The sequence below is a fragment of the Talpa europaea genome (genome assembly GCF_964194135.1).
Source record: "Talpa europaea genome assembly, chromosome: 8".
NCBI classification, from domain to species: Eukaryota; Metazoa; Chordata; class Mammalia; order Eulipotyphla; family Talpidae; genus Talpa; species Talpa europaea.
The window spans coordinates 105,593,695-105,612,863 of NC_140075.1; positions in this window are offsets into that span (position 1 = coordinate 105,593,695).

Sequence of the window (19,169 nt, forward strand, 5' to 3'; positions counted from 1 at the left end):
TATTTTCTTTTCATTTTTACTATTTCTCCCTGCAAAGAATGTCTATGGAAACTTCTAAGTAAGAGTGACCTGATAATATCAGTGTCTTATAACCACAATTCCTTATTTTGTATTCAAATGGTGAATGAATTGAATGAGAGAAAACAAATACCATAAAAGTGGCTAGCTTTTTGAGAATAAAAGAAAAAAAAAAAACTGTGAAACGTGAAAAACTTTTATTTTCTCAGGGCGTAAATGGGACTCTTCACATTACTCACAGTGGAGGAAAACTTAACACTTAGGAAAACTTTCATAGCCAATTTTATGAACATTATTTTCTTCTTCCTTATAAAATTCCATTGCTTAATGGTATTTATGTGAAAAAATAAAATTGAAAATCACACCAAATATGCAATATGTTAAGTAATTTATTATTTTTTAGAATTGTGCTTAATATTAAAATGAGAAGAGAATTGTGGGAAAAAATGTAATAAATTGTAAGTTTCATGGATAAAGAACTGGTCATATTTTGGTTGTCCATTTTTTTAACTTGTAATTGTACTCATCCTTGAATGTAATTTAAAATATCCTTGCTTTCTTGCAGTTTTCTTCAGTATTATGTATATAATGGAACTTTTTTTTTTGTAATCACAGCACAGTATTAGCCTTTATTATATGTGATAATGACTATATTGAGAGATATATATATATATACTTACTAATCTAATTTCATTCAGTACACCCAAACATGCTTGCAAACAGGATTTTGATATGACTTACAGAGAGCCAGACATTACAAGGCAAAATACAGCATGAGAATGTATATTCTAAAATATGAAGTGAAAATCATTATTAAAGGCAAATGGATCTAAAATAGTTATATGTGCAAAACATATGCTCCAGGTAATATTTACCATATTGGTTTAATTACTTTTGTATCTTTTTCTTACCAAATTTGAATATTATTGAAGATGGGGATTGTATCTCATACATCTTCATGTTATAGACATAGCGGTTAACTGTTGAGCACATGTATGCATGAAGAAAGAAATGAGTAATGGGTCCCTTGTCCTAAGACATTTTAGCTGAAAAGGGTGAACTACCATAATGAGCTATTGTGAAATTAGATTAGAAGAAGGACATTTAACAGTTATGTCTATAACACAAAGCTCTGCAATGAGAAATATAAAAACAGCGATGTAACATCTAAATGAATATTATCCATCAGATTTGACATTTATTAAGCAATAGAAGCATGCTGGGCACTGTTATAAACACAAACTCTTTTCCCAGTGAACTTAGATTTATCTGTGCTGGCTTTTTTCCTGAAAAAGACTGATGCAATTTCATAGCAGATGGTAAGAGAATACAGAAAGATGACTTTAGTTTTCAACTTGTATAGGCACTAGTTTAAATCAAGTACTTATGCTGGGAATCCATCATATTACCCGGAAAACTTACCCGCTAAATTTTCCCCTTATGAATAGTGAACAGATTTCTTTGATTAAGAATCACTCTCCTTTATTGATATTACTGGTGTGACTTTGTTATTGTTGTTATGGAGACCATTGTTCTTGCAGTTTTTAAGTAGCATATAACAGTAGTTCTCCACTTGTTATTTTAAATACCATAATCATAGTTTTACAATAGTCTAAATGGGCTCAGATGAAATTGCTTAGATTCTAAATATTTTATGGAAGTATAGAAAATCTTGAAGATTTCCTTTGGGGACCTGATATTCCTAAAAGAGTGGTGAAAGATGGGAATAACAACAATTATGATTTAAGTATTTTAAAATATTAAATATAAGAAATACCATATGGGGAAATATCATTATCAAATTACATGATTGCTATCCTATAGATAATTTTAAAAATACAGGCACATATTGCTAGAGATTAAACTTAAATAAATGTATTGTAATGGTACTATATTAGAGATTTCAAATTTTTAACATGTTGTAATTAGAAATATGTATACATTATAATTTGAAATATATATAAGGTATACATTATATAAATTTTGCATTTTAATAAAAAATTTGATTTATAACATTTTATGAATTTTAAATAATAATTGAGGCTCATTGGTTCAAGTAATGAATAAGGTTCTGGCTTGTTTTAAAAACAAGGAAAACTGTTAGCAGAATCCTGGACTATCTCATAGGAAATAAGATTATGAATTGTTTCTGGAGGCAGGACCAAAATGATGTGGGAGACCTAAAGAGTGATGTGTCTTTATTTCTTTTCTATTTCCAGATACATCCTATTCTAATTTAAGATTGAAATGCTTGAAGTTTAATTAGCTAGAAACCTTATTTTTTTTTTCCTTCCTATATCCATATGGCATAACATGACTGCCAGAAGCTCTGAAAGAAGACTATTTTAATTACCATCAAAAATAAACAAAGTCAAGCACTAGCCAAAGTGGGACGGACAAATATTCATCATTAATACAGTCTTGCAGTAAGGAAGAGTCCAGTGTAAACTGCAGCCAACTTTGATTTCTGTGGAGGTGACTGAGCATTTTATTTTATTTTATTTTTTGAAGATTTATTTATTTATGCATACAAGAACTGGGGTGCATGCCAGAGGTTCTGGGGGTGAGAGGATTCACCAGAGACAGAGTGGGGAGCAGAACAGGCAGATCTACTGAAATGCACTGCTGAGGGGAGCAGCGGGCGAGACATGAGAGGTCTGCGGGGCCATGTTGGTCACCTTCTCGGCCGGGAATTGAACTCGTGCTGCAGTTGTTGCAGATAGCTTCATAGTGCTGACACTTAACCCCTTGAACCACCAGGGAGGCCTCATGACTGGGCATTTTAAAGGGAGAATAAAGAAGTAAGGGAATGGGAAGCAAACAGGAAATAAGTAGATAAGAAAAATATAAACACAAAAAGGGGAATAGAGTTTGTTCCATGCAATACTTATCTGGGTTTGCAAATTGGAATGTATCAAAATTAGTCTCCGACCGCCCATAGAGACTGTGAGACAGGAGTCCTACCTTCAGGTGTTGACTGGAACAAACTATTGATATATTCTTTGGACAGAGTTGAGTTTTCTCAGGCAGGCACTTGGTGTGGAGGATGAGGATCACATTTGGGATGTAGCCTTTAAGCTGCTCAAATCTAAGTTTATGTTCTTATGTGTGTTTTCAGGCCAAAGTTGAGACCTTGTTAAAAACCGGCTTCAGAGGAGCTGGAATGGAGTTGAATCAAGATTGAATTTGTGTCATTAACCGGGAGTCTTATTTTCTTCCCCTTAAACTCTACGACACAAAATGGCTGCCAACATCTTCAGGGTTAACATCATCTCTATTTTATCAACAAAGAAAGGCGTTTCTCTTTTTTTTTTAAAAAGATTTATTTATGCATACAAGAACTGGGGTACAGAGGTGTGGTGGTGGTGAGAGGATTCACCAGAGACAGGGTGGGAAACAGAACAGGCAGACTGACTGAAATACACTGCTGAGGGGAGCAGTGGGCAAGTCAGGAGAGGTCTGCCGTGCCAGCTCCTTGGCCAGGGATCAAACTCATGCTGCAGTGGCTAGGAGTAGTTTCATAAGTTGTGTCTTAACCCCTTGTGCCATCAGGGAGGCCTGAGGAATTTATCTTTTTCTTTTATTTAAAATATCAAATATGGCCATTCTAAGCCCTAATCCCATTTCTGAACAAATCAACCAAGGAAGTTGAGTCACAGCATATTAACTGTTATCATATACATATGCACATATATACATACACACACACACATATATAACATAATAAACATAACATCATGTAATATACTGCAATATAATACAATATAATATAAAACATTTATGTTTTATATGTATAGTCATATAATATGTGACATGATAATTTCCCTCAACATAGAACAGAAACTGAGTAGAAATAGCACCCTGTGGACAGACTCAGGGGCTATATGATAGAAGTTGTCACTGTTCATGTGGTCATCAGCTGAGGGGGCTACTCCCTTAACTGTTCATCCAGATATAAAGAGGGTTCTCAGTAACACCTCATTCTTTCAAGCCTTAGCTTGTGGAGAAGACAGAGCCAAACATGATGAAATTAAAGGAATCTCTTTTATACAGATCCTGATTCTCTACTAGGTAGAAGTAAATTAGTTAATTTCAGTTGATCCACTGTGGTACTGTTTGTAAATTCTCAAAAAATATATTTCATTCCATTATACCTCACTTATTTATACTTATTTATACCTCACTTATTTGGTGGTTGTTAGATTCATCTATTCTTTCATATTATGAGAGAACTTAGGTGGCCTGCAAGTTCTCACTTAAAAAAATCTCCTTAAAATAATTACTGCCCTTGGGGCCTCCCTGCTGGCACAGGCGGTTGAGCGCAGCGCTGTGAAGCTATCTGTAGCCTCTGCAGTGCCCGTTCTATCCCCACCAGCCTCGGAGCAACCCACATGGAGAGCAGACCTCTCCAGTCTCGCCTGCTGCTCCCCTCAGCAGTGCATTTCGTCAGCCTGGCTGTTCTGTTCCCCGCTCTGTCTCTGGTGAATCCTCTCACCCTCCCGCACATCTGGCTTATACCCCGGTTCTTGTATAAATAAAATAAATCTTAAAAAAAATAATTACTGCCCTTGTTTTAAGTTGAACAGAATGTGTTGTGTATTAAATACATACTGTTAGGTGGTTAAGGGGAAGATAAAATTGTAACACGGTTAAAAGTCACTGAACAGAGTTCCATACTTTATAACAATCAATATATGTGAATTCTCACATCCTTACTCATTCCAAATACAATTTCAGATTACACAAATAAACCTTAGTATTCACATTAATCATGATCATTAATTCTGTGTCTGAAAAACCCAATGCCTAGGTTATCTGTTTGTCCTTTGTATTGTGTATTTCTTTTCTTGATTTTTGCTGATTAGATTTTATCTCCTGGCATTCTATGTAGTATTTGATAGACACAATGTATGAAAAGTGTGGTGATTCTGAATGATACAGTATTTTTACAAGGCTTCTTCTGAGTTAGAGTTGTGGTAAATCTGTCTGGGTCAGTATATTTTGAGTCACACTTACTAAAATAATACAGTCCTTCAGAAGATTCTGCTCACAGCCTGGATATTACTGGGTCCCTGAGTTTGACCAGACCTGAATTTCAATTTTTTAATGTCCAGCACCATGAAACTGCAAAAAATATGTGCTTACCTCTTTAGCAATTATCAAGTTCTTCCTGATTGATTTCTTGGTGACTCTCTCTGGAAATTTTAGGCTTAAGCCAACATTCCAAGAACAAAATCTTATGAAATAAGTTCACACACCTGTTCTGTTTTCTCCAGGACCTCGGCTCCTGTGTTGCATGGGTCCTTGGCTGCTCAGAACCTTGGCAGTTCTACTGAGCCTCAGTGCCTATCTCCGAATCATTAAATGTCTTCAGGAAAATGTCACGGAGAAGGTCAGCGTCAATCACTGGAATTTCCTCCATTCTTTCTAACATCTTAACTCCTCAAATTTAGACTTTTCTGGTAGTTTTTTGATGTCTTGAGAAATATGGGTACTGATTGTTATGCAGCTTTTAGTTATCACAAAGGGTATTGGGACATAATTGAAGTACTCAGTATCATGGACCATAGACTATCTAGATGTTACACAGAAATAGCCCCACAAAACAGGGAGCATATATAATTTTAAATGACATCAGTCATTTATGTATATAATATGCCGTTAGTAGGACTAGGAAAGGATTGCATGGTCTAATTTACCATTGATTAAAGGTCATAGTCAAAGGGTTACTATTGACATGTATTAGTGACTAAAGTAAATATGTTTGGGGAGAGTGGAATATATAAAAAATAAAATTATATTTGGCAATACTGATACAAAAATCAAAGGAAGTTAATGTGGAGTCCTATAAACTGTTAATGCCTTATTGTTACAAAATAGTTTCCAATTTACAGAAACATTATGAAAAGGAATTCATTTGTAATATTGCTAATTAAGTCCAGAGGAAATGGACAAATATAGAATTCACAGGATGTATTTTCAATAAAATAAATATTATTTAGAGTGGAAAAGCTAAGTGAAAACAGAAAATTTCGTCTTTGTGAGGATCGACGAATGGTAACTTGACTCTAGAAAATAGAATAGTGCAGAACAGAGTGGCAAGTTAGTTTCAAATGTGTTCTTAGAGAGATCTACTAATACTTAGCCAACCTAATTGATTCAGAGCAATATGGTATCCTGAGAGGGTGGAGAACTATTAAAAATTAACGGATCAGTCCATTTCAATATACCCTTTAGCATACACTCAAGACAGCAAGTTCAATTCAGAAAGTTTTCTGCTACAACATGATGAAACTTTGCTATGTATTATTCCCTTTGGCTGCCATCCCTGAAGATATATTCTTTACAGAAAGAACTTTTTTTTTTTTTGAGACCAACGACTTTACAAGAGGAAATCACACTCTTTCCCAGATGGCTGGAAAGTAACAGTTTTACAGAAACATGGTTGTGCCGAGGTGATAGAAAAGTGTAAATTAAAAACAAACAACATGAAGGAAATACCCTCTTTTGATTTTGAGTATTGAACATTGAAAATATGTTGTATTCCTTGAAGGGAAGTGAAATGGTACAATGAGAGAGTTGCTTAGTTGGCATAACTATTAAGAGGTGTTTGTTTTTTTAATTTGTTGATTCATATAAGATTCGGAGAAAAAGCTGTTAGTGGAGAGCAAAACTGGATATCAGAACTTTATGCACACTTGTTGAATTATACTGTTATATTGAGATCTTCAAAGTGTAAATATGATGATTACTATTTTGTGCGAATATTTACCTGATACATTCACTAAGGTCACTGGCATCTTTTCACTTCTATCCACAACAATGGCTATTAAGAGTTTTAAAAAAAATTGCAAATGCATCTCATTCAACAAACCCTAGTGATACTATATTGATAAAGCCATTTATTTATCCTCTATCCTCCCTGTTTCCAGTCCTCCTGCCCTCAAGTAGGATATGGCGCAACTAGGGAGAATCTTATAGTTCAATAGCTAACAAATGCAGGTTACACCAGGGATTCAAGAATTGAGTACATTCTCACTTATAATTAGGCATATCAATAACCTGAGCCTAATGTGTCTTAATTCTTTTGAGCTACTGATTTATTCTTATTAAAATGGTGTATATTATATGCAAGTGATGAAAGAGATAGGAGTATAGTTTGCAACCTCTCCTAGAAGTGGCATTGATAAAGTATTTATTTTATTCTGTTTATTTAATCAATTATTTCAAATATCCCTACAATTTAAATATTTAATATAGTTTAAAACTCTGTGGATGAATTAATTTGAATGAATTAAAATAATTATATTATTTTCTTTTATTACTGACATTTCAATTATATTCAACATTTAATACAATTTTCATTTATGTGTGAAATAATAAACATATATAAAGCATCAGTATGTGGCCAATGAATTTTTACCATATGCCTATTTATATATAACTACATAACCACTATTTACAGCAAGAAATAGAATAATAATACCCAAAGGTACTGTTTTGCCACTTGTCCTTGACAATATCCCCCTCACCTGAAGTCACATAAAATACTCTGGTTGATCCTTTTATAGTGTTTAGTTTTATACTTTGACAAATGTATTATGTCCTGCAACAACTTCACAATCAAAATCAGGTCTATGAAGTCCCAAATTCCCTTATAAATGATCTACACTTAGGACTTCTCCCCAAAGCCCTCCCAAAGGCAGAGGGGAACATTTTGTCATCCCACTTTGGCTGGCAGAAATAGACCTTTCCTATTCTCCCAGAGGTTTCCCACTTTGCATTGGATGAAACTCATTCTGCATCCCCAGAGGTGGGCCCACTCCTCTCCTGAAGACCTGTACCACATAAGGGAAATTTTTCTGGTTTCCATATTCTAGCTGAATCACCAAATAGTCTGAGGAGCACCCTGTAAAAGTCCATGGAATGAGACTGAAAGTGGGTGTGAACTATCCTAGTATCTAATACTTCCTAGGGTCTGTACTTTCATACCACCTACACTTGGCCCTTAGCTGTGGGTCTGCTAGACTTAAATGGCCTGCCTCGTGATGTGGGCCATTGTCTTAATGCAGTCACGCAGGACTTATCCAAATCCTACACACATACGGTTGCATAGAGAGACCAGGTACCAAGACACCATGGAAAGGCCAAAGACTGCTTGCTCAGCCACCATCTTGGTTATGTGTAGTTCTGCATTCAAATACAAGTTTCATTCAGACCAGTCAATTAGTCACAAGGTTCCTTTCAAATTTAACAAGAGCAGGATGTTTGATCATCCTGAAACAATGAGGTATGCATCACAAGGTATGACTGCAAATGGGGGAGTCATTGACTGATATATGATCCTGCCTTCCCAGAGACTGATCAGAAATCACATTGTCCTTAAGACTGGAACTATGAGTAGGGGGCCTGCTGTATGGTTTCCATTATAATACCAGGTCTTCAAATTGATGTCAGCAGACTCACCTCCCCTGTTTCCCACCCCAAACCCAGAATATATATGTACGTTTGTTCAGTTTCACCTATGCTTTTTTAATGTTTTCTCCTATCCTGCATAATTGACGCTGTATTATTAGTCCATCAATAAAAGGCCAGGAGCTTGCTCTTTCAGCATCAGCCTGCATTGTATAGCCTGATCCACAACTCCTGTTTGTCAGTGCACTGTTGTCAGTGCAACATTAGCAATTAATTTAAAAAGTACTTGAATTGTTTTTTACCTACATACATGGCAATTGATATTCTTCCCAGATTCTTCTCCAGATGAGTCACTAGCTGCATCCTCTCTTGAAGGAGCTGTCTTTTGTAAGTTTAGATTTGTTGATTCCTTCCCCAGCACTTCATATAGTAGCTCCTTGAGTTAAACAAATTTTCTAAAGAGTTAAAATTGCAAATGTGAACTAAAACACCAAACCATTGTTTAAACAAAAAAGTATTTTTTTCACTAGCCTTTTATAAAAAGGTAACAGGGTTTAACCACTTCTGAATTAATCTGAAAAAGGTTTTAAGTTTTAAAAGTTGTAAAACGTGAAAAAAATAACTCTAAGATAGTGAGGTAGTATTCTTGGGAGATTCTAAAAACAGTTTGTAATTGACTTATATATTATTCTAATATATGATTGTCATTTTTCAATGTATAAATGTCTAGTATAATAGAGATTTGCATCAATATTTGGGCTTTATTTTCCTGTTTTGGGGAACATACAGATCTATAAATATAATATGCTATAAATAATCATAGTGCCAATAGCATCTCATTAAATGTTAGAAATATTGGAGATTTATAATTATTTAAATCATACAGCATAATTCATAGCCTTTTAAAAATATTTTATTTATTTATTTTGTAGAATTGGGGTGCAGGCTAGAGGTGCAGGGTGTGAGAGGATTCACCAGAGACAGAAAGGGGAGCATAACAGATGGATACCCTGAAATACACTGCTGAGGGGAGCAGTGGGTGAGGCAGGAGAGGTCTGCTTCCCCATATGTGGGTTAGTTCCCTGGCTGGGGATTGAACTCAGGCCATCGCAGTGGGACTTCATGGTATAAGCACAAGCATGGAGATTTAATCCCTAGGCCACCGGGGGGGGTCCCATAATTCATAACCTTACATTCAATTTCCTTTTATTTAGTGAATATTTTAGAATATCTGTAATGTTAGAACTTAGGTATATGAAAGTCAATAGACTAACCCTATCATTTAGGTCATATTTCATTAGATATGAGGAACATTAAAATTAAATGAGGGTAAAATGCAGGTATGATGGATGTGGGTTAAGATTAAGATTGTGAGAGACAGAATTTTGACTTTAAACTGGTTGTCCATGTCAGTACTTCTTTTGGCTTTGTTAATTCAGCAAGAAATCCATCCTGGTAATGTCATCCTGCAATTCTTGGAACATTAAGCCATTTTCAAATATCATTAATTTTACCTGTGAACAAGTGCATGCTAAGATACTAGCATATGATTTGGTGCAAGGTAGGATTTAGAGGAACCCTACCTTGTTTGGCTATACCAACCTCCACATTAATTCCTCTAAAAATTCAAGTTCAAATTCTAGTCTAGATATTTATGGGCTGTGTGACAGAAATAGAGATAGAGATAGAGGTAAATAAATAGTTATTTTATTTCTTATAGTGTTGTGGCATGGTTATGATAACATATGTTCTGAGTTACCAAGAGAATTAAAGTATAATGTACATAAAGTACCTTGCATAATATCTAGCTTATACTAAACATTCATTGATTTTTTTTTAAAGATTTATTTATTTTATACAAGAACCAGGGTATAGGCCAGATGTGCGGGAGGGTGAGAGGATTCACCAGAGACAGAGCAGGGAACAGAACAGGCAGAGTGATGAAATACACTGCTTAGGGGAGCAGCGGGCGAGACAGGAAAGGTCTGCCGCACCTTGTGGGACCCTCGCTGTCCTGGATCGAACCGGCACTGCAGAGGCTAGGGACAGCTTCACAGCACTGCGCTCAACCACTTGCGCCACCAGGGGAGGCCCTCATTGAATATTTTAACACCCTTAATATAGTTGCGACTCTCTAAGATTACAATGATTAAATATTGGATTCCCTGTTCTCAGTGTTTCCTATCACCAAATGCAACATGACCCTTTCATGTAGATCAGTGATAAAAAAACAAGTAAAATAATTCATGTTCTTATAATGCACTTTTAATTTTACTGTGCTGACCAATGGGGGTATAATATTATTGTAGTTGAATTTCTAGCCAAATAAGAACATCAATACTTACTAAAATGTTCATTGTTTTTGGCCAAACATAGCACCAAGTAAAGTGTTATTCTTGTACCAGTTGCTGCAATCACTGGTTATTCTTTCTAGGACTAATACAAGTTCACTTGTCTCTCATCAAGCTGGTCTGACTACATACACATGATTTAAAACCTTTTAATAAATTGCAAATTTATTCAAAAATAAGAATACACTTATTTCAGAAAGAAGCAACTCAAGAAAGCTGTAACTACAGAACTACAGCATTGTTTAAAAGAAAAAAAGGTCAGCACATTGACTTGACCTGGGCATCCAGATAGCATCATAATTGAAAACAGATGCACAAAGCAGAAAGCAGCTTTAGGGTTTCTGGTTCCTGAGCATTAATGCAATTACCCAGTTGTGAAGTCATGCTAATGAAGCGACATGAATTTTTAGTACCTCTCAGAGACATTTAGCTAATGATAGATTATAAATCACTTGGCTACCTGAAATGTAAGACCAGATCTATATTATCTTAATGAGTCACATGCTCCATTGCAGATGATTAGTAAAAATCATCAGGGGCTGTTAAAACTGTACTGTAACATGAACAACTGTTTGTTTCAGTGGGCAAACCTGCATTTAGAGTGTGGCTTACTAGTATTTTCTACCTAGGAAATGGTAAAAGTAAAGTCTTTAAAATTCAGGCGATTTTCATGTAAAATGGGGAAATATTGCTTTTCACAGATTCTACCTTGAAAGAACAATTTATGATCTCTCAAGTATAAGATCAAGTATATGAAAGCATTTTATATGTGACAAAATGAAATATTTTTATGATTATGTGACATTCTCTAAAATGATTACTACATTTTTTAAATGTGAATTTAGCATTTAATCTTGAAAATAATGTAAAATAAATCTATTGATATATCTTTATCAGGTAAGAGAAAGTTTGGTTCAGAACAAGTCATTCTTTTTTTTTCATTTAATTTAAATCCTCTGATAGTTATTCCATTATTATTATAAAATCGTTATAAATTATAAATTTGTTTCAACTTTATATTAATAATGCATTAAAAATCTTGAATGTAATCTCAAATTTTAAAATGAACAATCATAATGGATGAAATCACAAAAAATGTCAATGATGTTCCACAATTCAAAATTCAAGATCCTTTCTAATTTTATACCTAGTAAACAGCTGTGGAGGATATTTTATATGCTAAGTTATGCCGACTTTTAAAATACATATCACTTGAAATCATTATTAAAAAACATAGAAGTGAGTAAGAAGTAAGAGAAGCTATATATAGCCTAATTCCCACTACTGATGCACTGGAGTGGTGTCCTTTTGTTCATGTTTTTAATTTCAAATTCAATGTTGTTTTCTTTACAGTTTACTAAATTTTGTTAGTGGTCCTTATATGTGAAGCTCCCTTACCAAATTAAGTATCAAATGATAAAATACATGGGCATAAGAAAGGGATATAAATATACATGCTGAATTATTTCTCATTTAAAATTTTGGACATTGTTGCTACACAGCCTATATTCAATCTTTTGTGTAATATTGAGCCAATTATTTAACTTATATTCATCTTAATTTACTCATCTATTTAGAGGTAATAATTATTGCACCTATCTCAATAGTATTTCTGTGACTGTTAAGAGTTTACACATAAAAAGTGCTTAGAACCATGTCTGACACTAAATAAGTGCTTGGTAAATGTTAGTTTGTTAGAAAATAATTTTCCAATTATTTTCTACTACTTCCCAGATCACTTTCCTTGTAAATATCATCATTCCAAAATCAAGAAAAAAGATGATTTTGATGAAAAAATACATAGTTGATGTACCCTAATTTATTTATAAATTATTTCCTATCTCAAACTGAATAATCTGTTTTTCTGTTTATCATCATCACATGATTTTTTAATCTAAGTTAGGTATACTGTGATTTTCCCATAGCAAAGCATTCAGAAAAATATTTCAACCACTTGCTTTCTTCTGTACAGGGAGAGAACAGGCAGTCCACTACTACCTGTACAGCGAATGGTACATCTGATCTGAATGTGATAACTTAGTGATTCAACTATCACAACAAAGCAAAATAATCATATTTTTTAACTATTTAGAAGGAAATATCCTTACAAAGTAAGTTGAAGTGATTGTAGTTACAATTTACAAAGTAAGTTGAAGTGATAGCAGTTATAATTTATTTTTAATAGACCATTACATACCAGGTGCTATGCAAAAGTTCTTATGTATGTATTTTCTAATACTTACATTATCCTCCAAGGGAAATGGGTGATCCCATTTTACAGATGAGGAAACAAACTCAGGGATTTGATTTAATTTAGAAGGATGTAGAGATTGCAAATACAACCTTTATAATTAAATATGCTTAAGTTTAAGCTCTTTTATTTTTTTTCTTAATCCATAACTTTTCTCTGTCTCAATTTTATAATGTGTCATATGTCTCATCATGTTGTTATAAGAATTATACATGATAATGTCTATAAGGTTTTAAATATTTCACTGGACTCCTGCCAAACTTTCATGTATGGTTTCTCATATTATGATTAAGCTAATTCATAAAAATTATGTGAATCTATATTAAAAATCATGTTTTTCTGACTATAGTGATCACCATCACTTACAATTATGTTTATATACTCTTAAAATAGAACATACTGAAATTAAACATTTTGATCAATTCTTTCTTAAGATTTAATTTTCTCGATAAAAAAGTCACATGTCTTTCTATGCAATTGTGTAATCACTTCAAATTGAAGAATCTATTAAATATTGTCTTATTCCCCTACTGTTACTCACTGCAACATATGACCTTCAATTTAAGTCAAGGTACTGACCTTTACTCTGTTCTCAAACACAGAGAACAAGAGCCCAATAACCACTTTACTTTTATATTTTTCTTTCTAGAATAGAAATAGCTGGAGAAGGCTTTGATTCCAATTGTTGGTATAATATGAAGCATTCTTTTATGCATTGGGTAGACTATTACCCACAGGGGATTAATATATTATAATACCAAATCAAGAATGACATATTAATTTTCACACCAAAAGCATACCAGTAAAATTTATCATAAAGAAATGATTGATTTACTCTGGGTAGAAGCAATTTACATTTTTATACCCACCCACACACACATATTCTCATATAAACTTTCAAAAGCTTAACATAATTATCTTAGAATATATATTTTTGATGAAAATATTCTTATAAACAAAACTAATAGGAAACGTAGCAATAAAACATTTCATTTTGTTCTATTAATCGATGAGTTGTGGACTACATTTCAAGTAAATTTAAGTCAAAAATGATGTTTCAAAGAAATTATTCCATCATTATCTGAACACTGCAGTCTACTATGACTCATGCTAAAATCATTCAGCATGAGACATACCAAAATTATTTTATTTATAGTGGCACGTTTCCATGATTCCTCCCATCAGTAATGTGAATCCAAAATACTCAAATAAGGACTTATTACTCAATAGTTTTGAAGAATTTGTTTGGATTTCACATTGATAGCAAATTATTTGTAAAATAATTAATGTTTCAATCACAGATGCACTATCCTTTCCAATAGCATACTACTTCTTAAAAAAAAAACAAAGATTTTACTTCTACTTACTGCTAAATTTACCAATTTATTCAGTAAATAAATATAAAACATTGAAATGCTCCATGGCAAAGAGTCATAATGAACTATCTTCCTCTACTTATTATCATTTTCTACTTGGTTTTTGCATGAGACAGGACAGATATATATATATATCTCGGGGATTTTTTTCAATAAATATTTCTGATAATCTACCATCAGTTAATTATCGCTTCATATCCCTACCAGACTGAAAGATTAATGGTTAAGAATTTTCTGCTCTGAATTTTTTTTTTTTTTTAATAATATATCTTTGGTTCCAGTTATGTCGTTTGGCACGGGCAAGGGAACTTAGAGCAAAAGTGTCAATTTAGATAATTAGAATTCCATTTTCTGATATGTTAAAATCAATATAATTGTATATAACACATATTTTTATATGGAAAGAGCTCATTGGATTTAAAAATTCAAAAATGTGCCCAAAAATGTGTGAAAATCATCTTTTATCTCTCTTTATTCTTGTAATCCTTTCCTTAAAGGATACAGTGAGACTTATTTAATAACCTTTTTAGGAAATCTTTTATTGAACAAAATGAAATGCACTATTTGAAAGAAAATACTTTTGGCATTTTTACTAGTCTAGAAGAAAGTCACGTGCACATCAGCACTAATTATGCTTTGGAGTTGAAAATTACATTGCTCTAAGGCATTCTTTTCTTTCTTTCTTTCTTTCTTTTTTTGCCAAAACCATAAGTATATATGAGCTAAATAATTCATTTTAAGATTTGCTACCTGGCTAGAGTCTCTATTTGTTTTGTGGCTATTTCAATATATATTGCAGTTTCTGTACACTGTTGCATTTGGTAACTCTCTAGCTGTCTCAGAATATAAGTGAAAATGTTAACAGACTGTTCAAGCAGCAGGTGTTCCACATTTTCCCTGGTTTACAAAAATATATCATTAAATTTAGAAACTACTACCAGTAAGCATGTTTTCATATATTTGTGAGTGGTTCAATACATTGCAAAAGCCAAACAAATTTTTTAAGTCCCCAAAATGTGCAGTAGATAAAAATATACATACCACAAGTCTTGCTTTTGCTTTGCTCACCATACCATGAATCAATATGGAAAGACTAAAGGAAGAAATGGAATATGCAAGATTTTTGAATTTATTTTTATAGGGATAGCTTAGTACACATTTTGTTGCAGAATGTCTAAATGTGAAGATCCCTCCTTCATCAAATACAGAATAAAGGAGGACATATTTACAAAACATATCACAAGGGCAAGCATGAATGTGGCATATTTATGTTGGAGTATTGTGACTGACACTGTTGGACTATTAGAAGGCAAGAAACAGCTCTATTAACCACAATGGTTGGAAATTCTGATTCATGTTTCATCTTCTAGTTAAAATTCAAGAATCCTAAAGCTGAGAAACATTGTATATGGTTAAAGACATATATATATATATATATATATATATATACACATACACATATATAAAAATTTATTTTAGCAGTGAGATGTCTATTAGTTATGTAAATGTAAATGTCATGTTGAAATTAGAGAACTTTTTCTCTAACATGAATAATGTAAATAATCATCAGCATGGAGATATCTCAACCATTTCCAAAGGACAGGGATAAAGGACTAAAAATGTAGAACCCCTACCAGCCAATGACTGAGTTTTATGTCTTATTGTTATGTGGGGAGCTTGCAAATAAAATAAATTTCCTCCCACATGCCCACGTTAAGAAAAGGAGGCAAGATAATAGTCTGTTGATAAATCATTGGCTACACTAAAATCCCCAGAAGAGAATACACCTTAATTCAACATTTACCAAGTTCACTGTTGACTTAATAATGTGTTTAGAACTATGTTGTCTTTATTTATTTAAATATATTCAACTATGACTTTAATAAAGAAGTTGAGAAGGTATTTTTAAAATTAATTCTAAATGCTTAGCTTTAAATTGTTTATTTCTAACCTAGGATCAGAATGATAGATTTTATTACTTGAAATCAGGAATTCCAGTTCCCTTTCCCTAAAATCCTCACAAGGAAATTAGCTTTAATTACATATGAAAATATAAATGAAGGAGGAAGGTCAAAGGTTATCTCAAGAACAAAGAGAAAGAGAGAAAGTGTCTGGTAATCAAATCATGAAGTTTTGCACATACTCCTTTGTACAAATTGCATGCCATTCACCATATTCTACTTTACTCTTTGTGTGTAATGACTAATCAGTGCCTGATATATTATTGGTATGCACACTCATGAAGTGAATTTTATTAATACATAAATGACAAATAACAGATGCACAAGTATATCAATGATATGTAAACAGAATATTTAAGTATATATAATGATATTTTGTTTACAGGACTCTGAAAGGCAAAAATCAATTAGACATCCTATAATTCTAATACACAAATAACAATGTAAATCAATGTTATAGCACAAAAATTAAATTCAATTTAAAAAGGACATCAAAAGTTTTGTTTTTTTTAAAAGATTTATTTATTCATACAAGCACTGGGTACAGTCAGAAGCGCGGGAGGGTGAGAGAATCCACCAGAGCCAGAGCAGGGAGCAGGACCGAAGTACACTGCTGAGGGGAGCAGCGGGCGGAAGTCTGCGCGCCATGCGGGACCCTCCTCCAGTGACTGGGGAGCAGCCAGGGATCGAACCGGCGGTGCAGAAGCTGCGGGCAGCTTCGCAACCCAGCGCTCAACCACTGCGCCACCGGGGAGGCCCAACATCAAAAGGTTTTGATTCAAACCTTATAAATATCATTTCACCTGAGAATTTCTTGGATCTTCACTCAGAAATCAGTTATTTTAGAGACATCAGTATCACACAGAGTAGAAGTTCAATAAATATAGACTCAGATTCATTCAAATCTTGATTACAGCTTCCTTTTTGCAATAAACCTTTTTTTACTACTTTACATTTATTATATTGTCTAGCATACTGTGTTATAGAGAAATACAATTACTAGCATTTGCTAGCAATGTATTATTTCAAAAAGATTCATCTATATGATCTTACATAACTTATATACTGTTTGGTGAGTTAGCCAAAATTACTGCCATTTTGCAGAATAAGTCAGAAAGATTGACTTACCTTACCGTAGTTATTAAATTTGGATGTCTACTATTAAAAACAGTGTTTTAGACCATCAATATCACACTCTTTCTCATATAATATCCATCAAGTAATGATTATTGAATAAACAGAAATTACTTTTTGTCTGATGCATCATGTTTCAAAATTTATCAAACACATGATATACACAAATCATAGAAGAACTAAATGTAAATCATATTGTCCAAGAGGGAGGTTTATAATTGTATTAAATATTTTGAATTGTCTCCTACAAGAAGAAGACTAGAACTCTGGGGGAATAATACATTCTGGAGTCTCTGCATTATATTGTTCCAGAATGCAATCCAAAATTATGGTGGGTGTGATGTGGCAACATACATTCCATAAGATATTAACCTATACCGCAAAATCATATTGTAAGCCAATGTTTTATAATTTATAAAATACCTAGTGAAACATGATTAATGTGGAATAAGTGACCTATTATTAAGCAAAAAAAAAAAAAAAAGAGGGCTTCCCCTGGTGGCGCAGGTGGTTGAGCGCAAAGCGATGAAGATTTCCGCAGCCACTGCAGTGCCTGCTCAATCCTGGCCGGCCAGGGAGATTCCCACATGATGCGGCAGACCTCTCCTGTCTGGCCTGCTGCTCCCCTCAGCAGTCTATTTTGTCAGTATGCCTGGTCTATTCCCCGCTCTTTCTCTGGTGAATCCTCTCACCCTCCCACACATCTGGCCTATACCCTGGTTCTTGTATAAATAAATAAATATTAAAAAAAAAGAAAGAAAAAACATGGATCAACAGTAAGATGACACAGATGTTACAATTTTTAGTCTAGAACTTTGAAGTACATATTAGAACTAGACTTGATTAGAAATGAGAAAAAATAATACAATGAATGAAAAGAGAAATAGAAATAATGAAAAAACCCACATGGAAAAGATCCACATGTTATCAAAAAAGACCACCATGTTCTTAGCAGAATGATGAGGACTTTTCAAAAGAGTAAATAACCAGAAATATGGATTAACAGAAGATATTTAGTCTGAAGAAAATAATCAGAAAAATGAGCAATGCCTCAGGGATGAGTATGTTAATAAAAAATAAACAGACATTATATATGTTTGTTTAGAATCTCAGAGAACTGATAATGAACCAGAAGAAATACTTAAGGAGTATTGATATGTAAATTTCCCTAGTTTGGTAAATTCCATCCTTTAGAGATTGAACAGCCCCAATGAAATTCAAGCAACATAAATATGAGAAAAAACATAGTTAGCTATTTCATTGCTGAAAACCAGACATAACATGAATATTCTGGAAGCAGCCAGAGAATAATGGTAAATTACACAAAGGCAAAATGTGATTAGAATGACCAAAGACTTGTGTTCTGAAATTATTAAAGCCAGATGACAGCAAAAAAGCATCTTTAAAGTGTTGAAAGAAAAGCTTGCCCGCCCAGAATTCTATATCTATACAAATATCTTACAAGAATGGTAGTGTGACATTTTCAGAGAGAAGAAAAATAACTAAGTGTATCATCTGCAGACCCCACTATAAGGAATGTTAGAAGACATTTTTCAGTCTGAAGGAATGTGCCATGACAAAGAAACATATCCTCAGAAATGAAAGAACTTTAGAAATGATATATATTGGAATAATGTAAAATACTATTTTTCATCCTTGGTTT